This window comes from Bos taurus, chromosome 23, assembly GCF_002263795.3.
Source record: "Bos taurus isolate L1 Dominette 01449 registration number 42190680 breed Hereford chromosome 23, ARS-UCD2.0, whole genome shotgun sequence".
Classification (NCBI taxonomy): domain Eukaryota; kingdom Metazoa; phylum Chordata; class Mammalia; order Artiodactyla; family Bovidae; genus Bos; species Bos taurus.
This window is the reverse complement of record NC_037350.1, coordinates 30,157,152-30,173,023: the sequence shown is the minus strand read 5'-3', so window position 1 is coordinate 30,173,023 and position 15,872 is coordinate 30,157,152. Positions and strand designations below refer to the sequence as shown.

The 15,872-nt window shown below is 40.2% G+C and overlaps 3 non-coding genes across 3 annotated transcripts; all 3 read right to left on the bottom strand.

Annotated features, from left to right (window-relative positions):
- Nucleotides 1-2,199: 2,199 nt before the first annotated feature.
- TRNAA-AGC (transfer RNA alanine (anticodon AGC)) lies at nucleotides 2,200-2,271 on the bottom strand. The gene has a single exon. It is a non-coding gene; the product is annotated as a tRNA-Ala (tRNA).
- Nucleotides 2,272-8,111: 5,840 nt separating this feature from the next.
- On the bottom strand, nucleotides 8,112-8,183 carry TRNAA-CGC (transfer RNA alanine (anticodon CGC)). Its single transcript has one exon. It is a non-coding gene; the product is annotated as a tRNA-Ala (tRNA).
- A 6,109-nt stretch (nucleotides 8,184-14,292) lies between these two features.
- On the bottom strand, nucleotides 14,293-14,365 carry TRNAK-UUU (transfer RNA lysine (anticodon UUU)). The gene has a single exon. It is a non-coding gene; the product is annotated as a tRNA-Lys (tRNA).
- Between the last annotated feature and the right edge of the window lie 1,507 nt (nucleotides 14,366-15,872).

Below are 15,872 nucleotides of genomic sequence, written 5' to 3'. Positions count from 1 at the left end.
GCCCTTGACTTGGCCAATCTGGGGACTACTCATGTATCTATGACCACCTCAATCACCAGTGGTGTCTCTAAAATAAAGTTAGACTGAGAAAGGGATAAGCCTGCAAGTCTACCTCTCTTATGTCTCCTCCTACCTTTGTGGATATTTGGATATAATTTAAATAGAGACTTTCTAGACCAGTAGTTCTCAACTGTAACTGCATGTTCAAATCACCTAGCAATCTTTTTAAAATGCTGGTGTCCATTCCACCCTCCAGACAAATTAAACTAGAACCTCTCAGTGCAGAATCCAGGCATCAGACAATTTTAGAGCTCTCAAGGTGATTCCAATGTGCAGCCAAGTTAGAGAATCACTGCTTCAGCTTGAAAGAATTTTATGAGCTCAGGGAAACTGTATTGATTTTTATCTTTCCTTATGCCTTCCATCACCCAGTGCACATTTTACCTATCAGATAAAATAATTTAGTCAGGACACTGTTCTTAAACTGCACATAAACCTTTTTTATTAGTTAAATTAAGGAGGGTCTTTTCATGTGGTTTGGGATAGAGAAATCTTAAAAAAAAAAAAAAAAAACACCTTTGATGGAGTAGGTCATAGTCTGGTGACCTGAAGTGACAACAAAAGCAAGTAGTCATTACAACTCAAAACTGGTTTCTAGGCAGAACTGTTGATATCTCACAACTGCTAGCCTTGTCTGTGGCTATATGGCACACTGAAAATGGGAGGAACAAGGAATGAAATAGTTTGTGAACTATTTCTTTATTGATGGCTTAACTGCTAAATGCTATGGCTACTATTTTAAGTTTGTCCAACGTGTTCTAATATCTTTAGAGCTGTGTTGGAGCTACACTATTGTAGGCCTGTAATAAATACTGACAAGAGCAGTTGTTCAGTAAATAACAGCAGAGAATGATTTAGCTAACAGAGTGCAAACCTCAGTGCACCACACTTTCAAAGGCCCATTTTAAGATCCATTCTTTAATCTTGTGGGTTTTTTCTTAGTCAGGAAGCACAAGCTTCCCCATGAACGACAGACCAAATCATTAGAGACCAACGGAAAGGATGGTTGCCCTTATTATCTTTTAAACACTGGACCCTTGTACCTCTAAGAATGCTGGTGTCTTGCAGATATTCAGAGACTGACGAAGATACAATGAGCTCGGAAATCTGAGTAGGCAACAGCCTCCCGGACCTTTCTTTTCAGAGCCCTTTTCTGGACCCTTGTACCTCTAAGAATTTGGAGCCCTTGACCACAGCCTCCAAGGGCCACGTAGAGCTGCCCAGAGGCCTCCCTGAAAAATAAACAAAAGTACAGAAAATGGTTTTCTAAATTTCCTTCATTTGCTCATGTGACAGGGTGTCACGAATTGGAAATTGAGGCAAAAGCACCGAGATACAAGAAATGCTGCATTCCAAAGGGGACTAGCCCTTCATTAAAACAAAGGAGCTGGCCAAGGAAAGTCCTTACCCACATGAATGGTATAAAAGGGCTGGGTTTAGGAAAATAAGTTGATTTTTTTAAGAGCGTTAAAGTCAGTACCTTTAGAATCAGTGAGGCAAATTTAGAGATTACAAAAGAAATCAGTAAAGAAGGAATTAAATCCACACTGGTATGAGCGCCGCGAGCTCACTGGCAAAACGCACTGAGGGGAAAACATGTCTATATCAAAATGTTTCACTTTCACTCCTTTGTGTTCGATTTCTGAGAGAACTGTCACGTTTTAAGAAGCGAAAAGTATCCAATGCTTTCACAGCCTGGGGAGAGTTTATTTTCTTTCTAGAGAGCTTCCGGTGAAATCCATCTTTCTTATTGAGCCTCTAAGTACGAAACCTGAGACTGGAGCTCAGCCTACCATCCCATCCCCCACCCCAAACCCCAGCAGAAAAGCTAAGTGAAAATCCTAAATCTTCTAATTTAGAGTTTAAATGGATAACTGTCAACCTCCGCCACCCCCGCCCCCCGCCATGGAATAGCGACCAACGTCACTTTTGATTTCACTTTGTGGAAAACGTCTCTAATCCCTGCTGAGGATGGAAAGGAATAAAATTTTAAAAAGGAAAGATTACTAGCATAACCCGAGCAAAGTATAATTACCTTGCGGCAAGAAGGGTTAATCTTTAGGTTTTACCGGAATGGACTGTGACCATTCCATTGGGAGGGAAGAGGTGTATTTCCGGAGCTGAAAAGAAACAAAAGCATGGAGATGCTGGGGATCGAACCCGGGACCTCATGCATGCTAAGCATGCGCTCTACCACTGAGCTACATCCCCACTCTAAGCAAACGGCCTTTTCTAAACTATCTTCATGAAATAAAAGAAATTTACATTTTAAATTGTTTTGCTATTTTCTGAAAGATACAATTCCCACCCTTGATTTTATAGTACTGTATTACCAAGGAATTCCGATTAGCCTGTGTCTTGCAGATATTCAGAGACTGACGAAGATACAATGAGCTCGGAAATCTGAGTAGGCAACAGCCTCCCGGACCTTTCTTTTCAGAGCCCTTTTCTCTTTTGTCAAAAGATGTGTGAGACAAAGGAAAATTCCTTACAGGAAAGATAAAAAGTAGTTTGCCAATGATTGTCTTTAATTATGAAACCTACCAACCTGTCTTCAATTCTGCATCCCATTCCTGGACTCCAGAAACCGCTATGCAACTATTCTTACAAAACAAGGAGCCAATGAAGGTATTTGTGTTAGAAAAGTAAATTCCTTCCACTTTTAGCAACTGAGAGGACTGAAGGGTGAAGATGTTGGCTTGCTTCCTGCGGCCTTCTGATCCTCATTTAATCCAAAGAATACACATCAAATCCAGGGAACACAAATCCTCGGATCTTGCTCTGATTCTTCGGAAAGAAAAGCCAAAGTAAGAGATTTGTCACTTCTAACACTGAGGCAAACCCTCTGCTTCCATGATGCTTATCTTCTGCAGAGTGAGTGGTTCTTTAGAATTCAGACCATTCTCTCAACAAGAGATGCAAATCAAAGCCTAGTCTCCCGGCCTAGTCCCCAAATATGAAAACCAGTGAGCCAATCTGGAAGAATGAATAATAATGTCAAATAGAAACAAAAGGAAGACTGAGGATACAGCATGCTTACAGGCGTGGAAGTGTATGTAGTTCAGAATGGTTGGAACTGAAAGGAGCAGAGAAATCAGCTTGACAAGATATAACCAGCATTTCTCATCCTTTCACCTTGCTAAGAGAACCTAAATTTTATTCATATAGTAAGAATTTGCGTAAACCATGAATCATCTGAAACAATTATGGCTTTTCCATTTCCTTTTGCCAGGGATTGTTTTCATGATAGAGCCACGACCCTCTGGTGGATAAGATGCACTAGGCAATCAGCCTAAAATTTTTGGAATTTTTTCCTTCAGGATAAAAAGAGAAACATGAGAGATGAACCACACATCTTAGTTTAGCATTGATATTTTATTTTCAAGAAAAGTTTTCTGTAACAGTCTGGAAGCTTGAGAGAAACAGATAAAAATTATTTTTTTTTAAATAATGATTATTCCTTTGCAAGAAATGTAAAAAAAGGCTTTCTAGAAATATTAGTTTTCTATTGCTGAATAGCACTCCAAAATTCACAGCATTAAAAAAACTGATGCTTATTATCTCAGATTCTGTGGGTCAGAAACTCCAGTGTGGCTTGGCTGGGTAACTCTGGCCCCAGGAGTCTCCTGAAGTTGAACTCCAGGTATGAACAGTGCATGCAGGACTCTGGAGCATGGACTGTGTCTGGGGGATCTGCTTCCAAGATGGCTGATTCATTCGTGGGTAGAAAGCCTCAATTCCCCCTCATATATCTTGGTGACTGAGTCAAGTAGGAGAAGACCTCACAAGGGTGTGATTACCAGGAGGTAAGGATCCTCGGGGGGAGGGCCACCTTGAAGGTTATCCTTAATTGTGTATCAGTACTTATTACAATACCTGATGTAAATAAATTTGTGAACTAGTTTTTAAAAAGTAAATGTGTGGATGGATAGAGAGATAGATGCTTGCATCTCTGAAGGAATAAACAGGAGGACACTTTCAGTGGCTACTTAAGAGATTTAGAAGTGAGAAATCGTGAAATTTGGCTTCAATCCTCTTAACTCCATTAGAAGAAATGGAAACTGTATAAAAATGTATAAATTGTCAAAACGAACATTAAAAAGTTATGGAAAATCTGATTCAATATACAGCCATTTAAAAAACTGAATTTAAACAAAATTTCCAATCAGAGACAAATTTACTGGCATGTTCTATGAAATCCTAAAGGAAACAATAACCTCTGTGTTGTATAAAATATTTCCCCCCACCCAAAATGGGAAAACTATAAATTATTTTAGGTTAGCATAGTATCTATAAAAGACGCTTACTCCTTGGAAGGAAAGTTATGACCAACCTAGATAGCATATTGAAAAGCAGAGACATTACTTTGCCAACAAAGGTCCGTCTAGTCAAGGCTATGGTTTTTCCTATGGTCATGTATGGATGTGAGAGTTGGACTGTGAAGAAGGCCGAGCGCTGAAGAATTGATGCTTTTGAACTGTGGTGTTGGAGAAGACTCTTGAGAGTCCCTTAGACGGCAAGGAGATCCAACCAGTCCATTCTGAAGGAGATCAGCCCTGGGATTTCTTTGGAAGGAATGATGCTAAAGCTGAAACTCCAGTACTTTGGCCACCTCATGCGAAGAGTTGACTCATTGGAAAAGACTCTGATGCTGGGAGGGATTGGGGGCAGGAGGAGAAGGGGACGATAGAGGATGAGATGGCTGGATGGCATCACTGACTCAATGGACGTGAGTCTGAGTGAACTCCAAGAGTTGGTGATGGACAGGGAGGCCTGGCGTGCTGCGATTCTTGGGGTCGCAAAGAGTCGGACACGACTGAGCGACTGAACTGAACTGAACTGAATATCTATATCAACACCCAGTGGAGAAAATATAAGAAGGGAAAATTATAGGACCATTTTACTAATAAGCACAAAGGCAAAATGATTTAAAAAGAGCAAACAGACTTCCAGTTTCTGGTTCCATATATAAGGTGCTTGAAAGTCACTTCATTCTGTCAAGAAGGAAAATCTGAACAGAGTGAAAAACCAACACCTCTTCTAGAATTTATAAGGGAGGTGAGGACACAGGGCAACTGGCTGCCCCCAAGATTGGAGAGATATACAGGTGAATAAGGGGAGTCATGACTTACCTGAGCAGTGACTCACAAGTGGAAACCACAAAAAGAACCAATACCTGAACTGTTGATGATTTGCTTGAGGACCCAAGTAGGCAACTCTGATTACTAAAAACTCCAGGCACACTGAGTCATGGCCTGGGCAGGGTAGGGGTGGGGCCTCTACACTTTTGTGTGTTTTACCCCTAGAACTTTGACCAGATTCTCACATTAACCATCTAAAAAGCGGAAGGTGGGGTGGGGATGGGGGTGGGGTGGGGCGTAATTCCTTCATGCTTCCAGCAGAGGGGGAAGAAGAGGAGCCACATTGAAATGTACCAGAGTGCTATTGTTCTTAACAAGGCCCGATTTCTAAAGAACCCATTTAACCAGACCTTAACCAACTGGGGTTTTGTCAGAGCCTAATTTACCCAGAAGAAGGGAAATACTCAATTCCAACTGTCTCTAGACTTTCACATGAGAGAAGGAAAAACACACTCCAGCATCCTGTGGCTATCCTGTCCCACCTAAGAGTGAGAGGAGACAACTGAGAAACAATTGTGAAGTTCACCAGCCAGAGACAAAAGGTCAATAAAAGACTGAGACCTAATCATAGGTCTATAGAAAGCTTCTCCCCCAACACCTCACTACCGCATTACTAAATTCCTATTTATCCTTTTATCAAGTACACCACGTTGGGCTATCCAGAAAAAATTACAAAGCATATCAGAAGGCAAATAATAATTTGCAGAGACAGAGCAATAAAAGAACCAGACATGGCAAGAATTTAAAACAACTATGATTAAAATGATAATGGATCTAATGAATAAAGTAGATAGTATGCAAGAACAGATAGGCAATGTAAGCAGAAAGATGAAAATCCTAAAAAAAAAAACAAAAGAAATGCTCAAGATTAAAATACATAGTAACAGAAAGAATGACTTTGATGAGCTCATTAGTACAATAGACACAACTAAGGAAAGACTCTGAATTTGAGGATGTATCAGTAGAAACCTCCAAAACTGAAAAACAGAACAAAGACTGGCAGGGGCGGGGCGAGGGCAGGGGGAAGGACAGAATATCCAAGGACTCTAGGACTTGTGTAAAAAAAATATATAACATGTGTAATGGGAATACTATAAGGAAAGGAAAGAAAGAAATAGAATACTTGAAACAATGACTGAGAATTTCCCCCAAATTAATGTCAGACAGTAAACCACAGATCTGGGAAGTTCAGAGAACACCAGAAAGATAAATGAAAAAAGAAACAACAACAACAACAAAACCTACATATAAGCATATCATTCTCAAACTACAAAAGATCAGATATAAAGAAAATAATCCTGGAAGAGGTCAGAGGGAAAAAAATCTAGACTATAGAGGAACCAAGTCTAGTGACTTACATGTGACTTCTATTAAGAAACTATGCAAATAAGAATAGATTACAGTGAAATATTTAAAGAAGAAAGCCACAACTTGGAATTCTGCACCCTGAAAATTTTGAAAAATGAAGGAGAAATAAAACTTTCTCAAACAAAAATGGAGGGAATTTGTTCCCTGTAGACCAGTCTTGCAAGAAGTGTTAAAGAAAGTTCTTTAGAGACAAGAAAAATAATAGAAACTCAAATCTTCATAAGGAAAGGATGAATATCAAAGAAGGAATAAGGAAAGGTAAATAAAAACTTTTATTTTTCTTAGTTTAATTGATCTCACAGGTAAGTTTGTTCAAAATTATAATAGCAACAATGTATTTGATTATGAGGTTATGGCTATATTGTATACATACTTATGTATGTTTACATGTAACTAAAATAAATGATAGCAGTGATACAATGGCTAGGAGGGAAGAAATTTTGGATTTTTTCCCTATTACAAGGTGGTTACACTACCTGTGAAGAAGTATAGTGTTATTGGAAGGTGACCTTGGATTAATTGCAAATGTATACTACAAACTCTAGAGCAACCACTAAAAAAAGTTAAGGAATTAACTGATAAACTAAGAAAGGAGAATATTAAAAAAAATATTTTTGTGGTTCCTCAAAAATTTTAAATAAAAACTAACTGCCACATAATGCATCAATGTAACATCTGGGTATACATAATGCATCAATGTAACATCTGGCTATACATCTGGTATTACATATATAATATTGTGATTTACAATAAGAAGTATATATTTGGTCTCCATCCCTACTAATGGCAAAGAGCTCTTAAAATCGTTAGAATTTTCTAAGGTGAGAGGAGCAAAAGTATTTCTGTTATGTTAATGAGGTAAGTTTTGGCTTGCGACTAGAATTAGGAGCTGGTTGTCAGAATAGAGAACAGTCGCGCTATTAAGGGTGCCTAACCAACTCTGCCTTCTATTTCCACAGGCTACTTCTAACCTTTACTACATTCCCAGACCTCCTGCATTGGACTGTGACTAGCTCTTCTCCATAGAAATCTTGAGTAAAGCCAAAGGTGCAGTGAGAAATGAAGAAAATTCTCTTATGGTCCTAGGGTGGATCCTTGAATAGCGATGTACAACTACTACACCAATACTAAAACAGATGCTACCTTCTCCTCTCCTTAAAAGAAAAAATTACTAAGAGATATTTTAATTATTCTCCAGTGCAAAGTTGGAATGGATAGAACCTCCTTTAATTGAGATAAATAAATCTTTGAAATGCAACTGTATTCCCTCTTCCTGGCATTCATAGGATGAACTTACTTCTGAATTGTCTCTGGCTTTGTACTGCTTGCTGCCTAATAAAACATCCCAAGGAGGTTTTCAGAAAGTAGAGAAAATCGTGATGGTAGTTAACCAAACAGAAGACCAATAAACACGTGCATGGAAAACTGCTATATTTAAAGGGCAAGACAATTGCCCACAAATGAGAAAGAGCTAAAACATTTTGATTTAACAATGCAAGGCCAAAGTCTAAATTAGACAGCAACAACAAAAGTAGATTGCCATGGAGATGCCGGGGATCGAACCCGGGGCCTCATACATGCGAAGCATGCGCTCTACCACTGAGCTACATCCCCTGATGAAAACCCGCTGCTGGGTAGGATTCCTGTGCTTTTAAAAGCTCAATGCGTTTTGCACAGTTTGGAGTATCTTTTTATTTCCAACCAGATAGTAACCATCATTGAGGATGAATTACACTTAAAGCCGCTTTCGGATTCTATCCAAGTAATCCCCTTTGGAGATGCAGTGACAACATACAACTCATATCGTTACTGAGAGCACAGCCCAGTTTCATTCAGTAGCTTCAGCACAAGTGCTTTCTCTCGCGTTGGCCAAATCGAACCCCATGTGGAAATCACTGGGAGGTTTTTTTCAGAACTCTGAAGAATGGTCTACAAGCCAAAGGCTCATAGAAAATGAGATTTCCGCCCCCCCCTCCCCCGCCACCCCTTTTCTTTGTAGCTGAATGGTTGAATGGTCAAAAGACTCTTTGGAGCTGCGTCTTTCTACTTGCTCTCGCTTGGAGGAAAAAAGATAAACGACAACAAAACCACAAACAAAAAATGTCCAGATTGTTGAAACTGTGAAAATTCTGCCCTAGTCTTTGTCACCAGAGGTAACGGCTCTCTCCACAGAGACCTTCTAACTCTCCTGAAATCTGAGTGGTTATCTGTAAACTGTGGGTTCATGAAAAATCTTAGATTTAAGAAGCCCGAATTCCCTGTTTCCCCCTTTCCTTTATCCACTGGCCAGCTTCTCGTTCCGCTGGCTACTCCGCGGAAGAATGAACCTGGTCAGTTCGGAGAGCTCATCTGCAACCTAAGAACCTAAGACGGGTAGAAGGAAAAGATGTTTTTCCCCTACCCTTCACTACTTTATCATCCTAAATCCCAGATGAAAAATATTGGTGAGCCATCAGCCAATCAATGAGGGAAAATATATAAAGTGTTAAAATAAGCCTTTATTGTTTAAACCATTGACATTTTGTGGATGCTTTCTTTAACATCATAATCAAGCCTATATTTAGTGAAACAGGGAAATTATCCCTTTTGTTATATGAATAGCAGTTCTATTTTCCCAGTCTGAAATTTGCCATTGACTTTGCTTGTGGATTTTTCCTTGTTATAGAGGAGGCTTTGCTTTGTTTTGTTTTACTCTATTATTATCCAAATAATGCATATTGCAGGAAATTTGGAAAGTAAGAAAAGCATAAATGTACTTTAAAAAATTTACCTATGCTCTTACCACTCTTTCAGAAGCTCTCTTGAAATCAAATTTGTCAAATTTTCCTTTAAATAATTTTGGATTTTTGAATCATTATTGGAATAACCTTCCCCACTCCAAAGTTATTAAAAATTTTACTTGTGGTTTTGAAGTACTTCTAAATTTTGTATTAATAAATCTCAAACACCGTTGAGAATTCACCCTGCTGTAAGTTGTGGGATATTAAATCAAAATTTTTTTGTCCAGGTAACTACCCATATTTGCCGTCTTTACTCGTAGTGGGAGATTGTGACCCACTGTGCTCCATGTTTACAGATCTAGCAGTCAGAAATAGAGTATTCACTCATAATATCTGAACTGTACAATTTATCTAACAGATAATTGTTAACAGATAAATCTAACCTAGAACTCCTGATGAGAACAGAGTTCCTAATGAAAATAGCATTATACCAATTAGGAGAATCTAAAGCCTAACTACAAATTCTTTGTTTTACTCCCCTCCCTGCTTTTTTTTTTTCCCCCTGAAAGTTATAGTGACTCTTGTTCTTTTCAAAAGTGTATCTGAGTTTCCTTTCAGAGGTAAATTTTACCTTGTTTATGATAAAGACTTTTGTTGAAAATATGTATATCTGAATCTCTTTTCAAATATATATTTTATTTTTTTACTATGATGTACTCTGTCTTCAAAGCATGCACACACCTGAATAGCTTTTTTAAAGTATATACCAACCTTCTGAAGTTAATTTTCTGTTGAACAGAAGGATCTCTCTCCCCAGTGACTCCCAAAGTAGTTTCTTGAAAATTGAGGGATTCAGAGTCTTGTGGAAATGTGACCACTGACTTAGAAAAATTTAAATATGGCTTTTTGCATACAAGAATAATGGGGGAAATACCCTGGAAGGAATACCCTGGAAGAAATAAATATCCAGTGGATTTTTCACCTCTAAGTCTTAACTCATGTATTTTTATGAGTGAATGATTTGGGTAGAAGAAAATCCTTGTCATTCACACACACACACACAAACCATATATTAGTCTTTAGGCATAGGAAAGACAAAGGATGGTGAACTAACACTGAATTAACACTCAGTCGTGTCCAACTCTTTGTGACCCCAAGGACTGTAGCCCACCAGGCTCCTCTGTCTAAGAATGGTAGAAGGATATTAAATACTAGCACTTTATCAGAAAGAATTTAGGTAATCTTGCATAGTGGCAATTTACCAGTATTTGCACATAGCCTCTCCCAGACTTTAGTCCTTAATAAATCCCCAAATAAAACTTACAGCTCCCACATTGTGCATTTTTATTTCAGTCAACACCTGTCAACAGAAGGGAAAAAAAAGAAAAGCACAATGTGAGAGTTCTGAGTTAAGTTTTATTGGGGGCAAAATGAGGACTATAGCCAGGGAGTCTCAGATAGCTCTGAGGAACTGCTCTGAACAGGTAGGGGGAAGATCAGTATTACATATGATTTTAGTGAAAGAGGGCACATGCAATCAAGCACACTTTTTGGCAGAGGTTTACTGCTAGTCAGGAGGAGCAGATGTCACCATTAATGATTTTAGTGCTTTTCTAGATATAAGAGAAGGAAATGGAAACCCACTCCAGTGTTCTTGCCTGGAGAATCCCAGGGACAGGGGAGCCTGGTGGGCTGCCGTCTATGGGGTCACACAGAGTCAGACACGACTGAAGTGACTTAGCAGCAGATATAAGAAAATGTAAGGACTTGGGGTCATAAAATCTCCTGAAAATATCTTTTTGTAGGCCTGTTCTGCCAGTGTTTTCCTGGAGCACAGAGTGCCTCATTCCGGATCTCCACTCTGAATTCCTTTCAGGGTGTGTTGAAGGTCAGCAGCTGCAGTGGCTAATGACTTAAATCCTTGGAGAGGCAGATGGCAAAGTGGCAATTTTTAGTTGGCATACTTCACAAATATGAGTGAAATTTTGCATATTGATTTTGAGTGTGAGTTACAGAACTGCTTTAATTTGTAAGAATTTTGCACATTTATATATTTTCTTCTGTTTATTCAAATACATTAGTTCTTATAACTCTGTTGTCCAATATGGTAGCCACTAGCACATGTGATTCTTGAGTACTTGAAATATGATCAGTCCAACTTATGTGCTATAAGTTTAAGATGCACACCAGATTTCAAAGAATTAGTATGAAAAAAAGAATGTAAAATACTTAGGTACTATGTTTATGTGGATTATTTTTTTCTTTCATTCTTTTTTAGTAGCTTTTTATTTTGTATTGGTATACAGCTGATTAACAATGTTGTGATAGTTTCAGGTTAACAGTGAGGGACTCAGCCATATATGTACATGTATCCATTCACCCCCAATCTCCCCTCCCACCCAGGTTGCCACATAACATTGGGCAGAGTTCCATGAGCTTGTTGGTTATATGTGAACTATTTATTGACATGATAAAGTCAGGTGTTGCCCTAAACGTCGAAGACTGAGCGTCGAGAATGAAAACAGCCATGAAATTTGGTGCAATAGGTCAGGGGACCTGCAGCCTCTATTGGACTGAGGTGCAGAGTCCACTCTGAGTCCATCTTTTATTCCTAATTGCACACTACAAGACTTTTTTTGATCTTAACTTTCCCAAGACACTATGCTGACATAGTCCAGATCTCGTTTTTTACCCCAGGCCATTCCCTTCTGGGCTAGCCTCAGGAACAATCAGCAAGTGCGTAGACAGCGTTCTTGCCTGCCGCTGACCCGCTGTTCCAAGGTCCATGCTTTCATGAGCCCAGTCATACTCCCTTCTGAGTCTGGCCTTGGGGTTTGTAACAAGGAGATTATTCTTAAGAAAAACATGAAAGATAATCATTAACACAGTTTCTTAATATATGCTGTTTTTCCAGGTGCTATTTCTGTGGAATTTCTCAAGGCTCTGAAAGTACATTATTAGGAATTCCCACTATAGTTAGGGAACTGTTGACCAAAACCACCTGCCTTGGCCAGGCCTGCATGCTTGAGTTGTCTCAGGCAACAGGAGTTCTAGATAAGGAACATGGTGCTGCCACTGAAAACTAACTGGGAGAATTCAGAAGGGGCCAAAGGCTGGAGGAGATGACCAACCTTCCAGAGTCCTTCTCCCTGGGATCCATCTTGGTTGAGTAATGTGCATGCCATCAGGGAGGACCCTGAGATTACGGACCAAGCAGGATGACTGTCTAGAGATAACACAGAAACTAACCCCATTACCATAAAACCTGAGACTACAGCCATGTGGCAAATCAGTTCTCCTGGGTTTCCTTACCTTGCTGCTCTCTACTTAGGCCCCCCTTCTGCAATAAAATCTCTTTGTCAGCACAATGTGCCTCCTCTGACATTTCCAAGTGTGAATGAGAGCACACTCTTGGACCCTGGAAGCATGTTCCCCTTCCTGTAACAGTTGTATTTTAGATATATTGTATTAAATTAAATGCAGTATGAATTTCACTTGTTTCTTTTTATTTTTTTCAATGTAACTTCTAGAAAATTTAAAAATTATATATGTGGTTGGCATGCATGATTCACATTATATTGGGCAGTGCTTCCCAATTTACCACACTTTTGCTGATATCAGAAATATACAAGACCCCACTTGGCACTGTTTTCTTCTGTCACAATGTAGAGTAATAATTTACCAAGGACACTGGACATGATCTTAGTTGTACTTTACACCCAGACACAGAGACAAACTAAAACCAGCCCCATTTCCCCATCCCACCTATTTCTCTCCCTCATTGAGACCAGTCACTTTTCTGTTTCCTATTTTACATTCTAGAGATCTGATGAATCTTTTGGACCAACTAAGAGACAAACTGTTTCAGACAAATGGAGTCCTTCCAAGTTCAAAATCTACTTCATGGGATTTCTGTGAAGAAGAACAAAACTCTCATACAGTCGGAGGCCAGCAAAAAGGAGAAAGCAATCACCTGACCTGGATTTCTAAGCATTTCCTGGGATTTCTAAAGAAGTTCAAGGAACATAATACTATCTGGAGTCCATGATCTCTCTGGCTTAAGACACAGTTTCCCGGAAATACCGTTAATGAGTTCCCAATCTTCAAATCACAATAAGCCCTTTTACATTCTCGCTCTACACACTCTGTCTTCCATGATAACCTCCTTAATCACAAATTTCTGCAAAGTTGCCATCTTAGGGGTTTCACTGTGGCTACCAAATACCTTCACAAGACTGAATCTTAAATTTGCAGGCACCTTCTTGTTCAATTGCTCAGTCACTCTTTGTGACCCCATGGACTGCAGCACGCCAGGCTTCCCTGTCCTCCACTATCTCCAGGAGTTTACTCACACTCATGTCCATTGAGCTTGTGATGCTATCTAACCATCTCATCCTCTGCTGCCCCTTCTCATTTGCCTTCAATCTTTCCCAGCATCAGGGTCTTTTCCAGTGAGTTGGTTCTTGAATCATGTGGCCAAAGTATTGGAGCTTCAGCATCAGTCCTTCCAATGAATATTCAGGACTGACTTCCTTTAGGATGGACTGGTTGGATCTCCTTGCAGTCTAAGGGACTCTCAAGAGTTTTCTCCAGCACAGCAGTTCAAAAGCATCAATTCTTCCGCGCTCAGCCTTCTCTGTGGTCCAATTCGGCACATCCCTACAAGACTACTGGAAAAATCATAGCTTTGACTGTACTATTTGTCGGCACCTTAATCATGTTCACACCCAAGCTCCTCCTCTTTCCAGGCTCGATCTAACACCCACAAAGCAAAAACACAACAGACTACCCGCAAGCAGAAAGGAATTCATTCTTCTCCATACCCATTCCACCATGGAGGAGTCCTGTTTCTGGCTTATTTGAGCGAATGTCTCAAAACCTTGTTTATTAGATTGCATACTAAGAGTTGATGACTTAATATTCAGGCAGCACCATGGCCCAGAGCAGAGAGTGAAAACCTCTTTTGGACATAAAAAGGAAAAAAAAAAAAAAAATCCTAGCAACGCCCGAACAGGGACTTGAACCCTGGACCCTCAGATTAAAAGTCTGATGCTCTACCGACTGAGCTATCCGGGCTCACGAAGGTTATATTTTTCTGACGGCCTAGTAAGAGTGAGTTCATTAGATTATTTTCAATTGTGATCCGTGTTAAAAGTCAGTCCTGCACACGTACCTCATATACTCAAGCCAAGAGCAGCCGGCAGAGGCCACTTCCACACTCACTAACCTGCTGCCATCACAACAGACATCAGGTTTGAAACAATTTGACTTCCCTCTGAAGAGCTCGCCTATGGAAAGGGCCCCAAGATGCTCTCAAAAGCCAACAGTTTGGGTACAAACGAGTGCGATCTTCTTATGGGACAGAAGTTTTCTGTTTACTTCCCTAAAATACACGGGACTTCAACACTTTCTTGTAGGTATAGGATGCAAAGAAGAGAGGTGGAGCTTGCACAGGTCCTTCCTACCCATTTACCCAAATCCTACTCAAACTCGCCTCCTTCCTTGTCCTGTTCAAGCGTCGCCTTTCCACTCTTGTCCACTATATTGCTTCCCGCCTGAGATCTTGCCAATAACTTGGTTCACTCCACCCAGGCTCCGGGTTTTTGACACTCCAGGTCAGGGTTTCCCAAACCTGCCAGAGTTTGAGTTTGCAGAGTTTCCTAATATTATAAATTACTGTCTGCTTTCGGACTTCATTCAAAATTCACATCTGGGTTACTTGTCACACAAAATGGACGGAAAGTGTTTTTGCGCCTCAGTGCCTGAGGTGACAGATGCTATCTAGGCTGCTGCTGCTGCTACTGCTAAGTCGCTTTAGTCGTGTCCGACTCTGTGCATTAATTCCTTTCACACAAGACGTTAAATGAGACTCCTTTCACATATGGAGTACCAGCCCACACATTCCCCCTGCTCACTCCTCATTCTGGAGAAAATTCTGTCCGAAAGAGGTTGTGTACTCTTTTTCCTCCTCCCTCCTCCGTTTGTCTTTCAAAAACAGAGCCTCAAGAAGAAACGCAGTTGCCAAGGGCCCGATCGCGTTGCTGCCTTAGGTTTGCTGGACATGCACTGTCGCTCTGCATTTCTTGGCAGGTTGTGTGTGAATCCTTTCCGCTCTGTCATCTCTTTCCTTCCGGAAGGACCTAAATCCCGCTCTATCCGCCGCATCCTTACCCGTCTCTTTAGCAATACTTTTCTTCTTTGTCTTCTTCCGCGGTATTTTTACGGTCTTTTAGGCAGTTTTGGAGTCGGAGGAGGTTGAGGTTAGGGGAAAGGAGGAATTTGAAAACTCAAGAAAAATACCCCATTCCGGAGACGTTCCCTGGTGATGGAATGGAAATGCCTTCCTGAGAACTGGTGAAGATGGAGCAAACTTCGGAGCAAGCTGAGAGAAGCAGGAAGACACCTGAAGCAGAAACAACAAACTGCAGGGTCCAAATTCAGTCTAAAGTCTAAAATACATACCAATGATTCCTTATTCTCCAATTCCAATGGGTCTTTTTCAGTCCTTGTGCTAGTCTCATCTCAGGGGCCTTCTCTTCCATAGCCACATGAAAATCCAGGTCTCTGACTGCTCAGATAACTA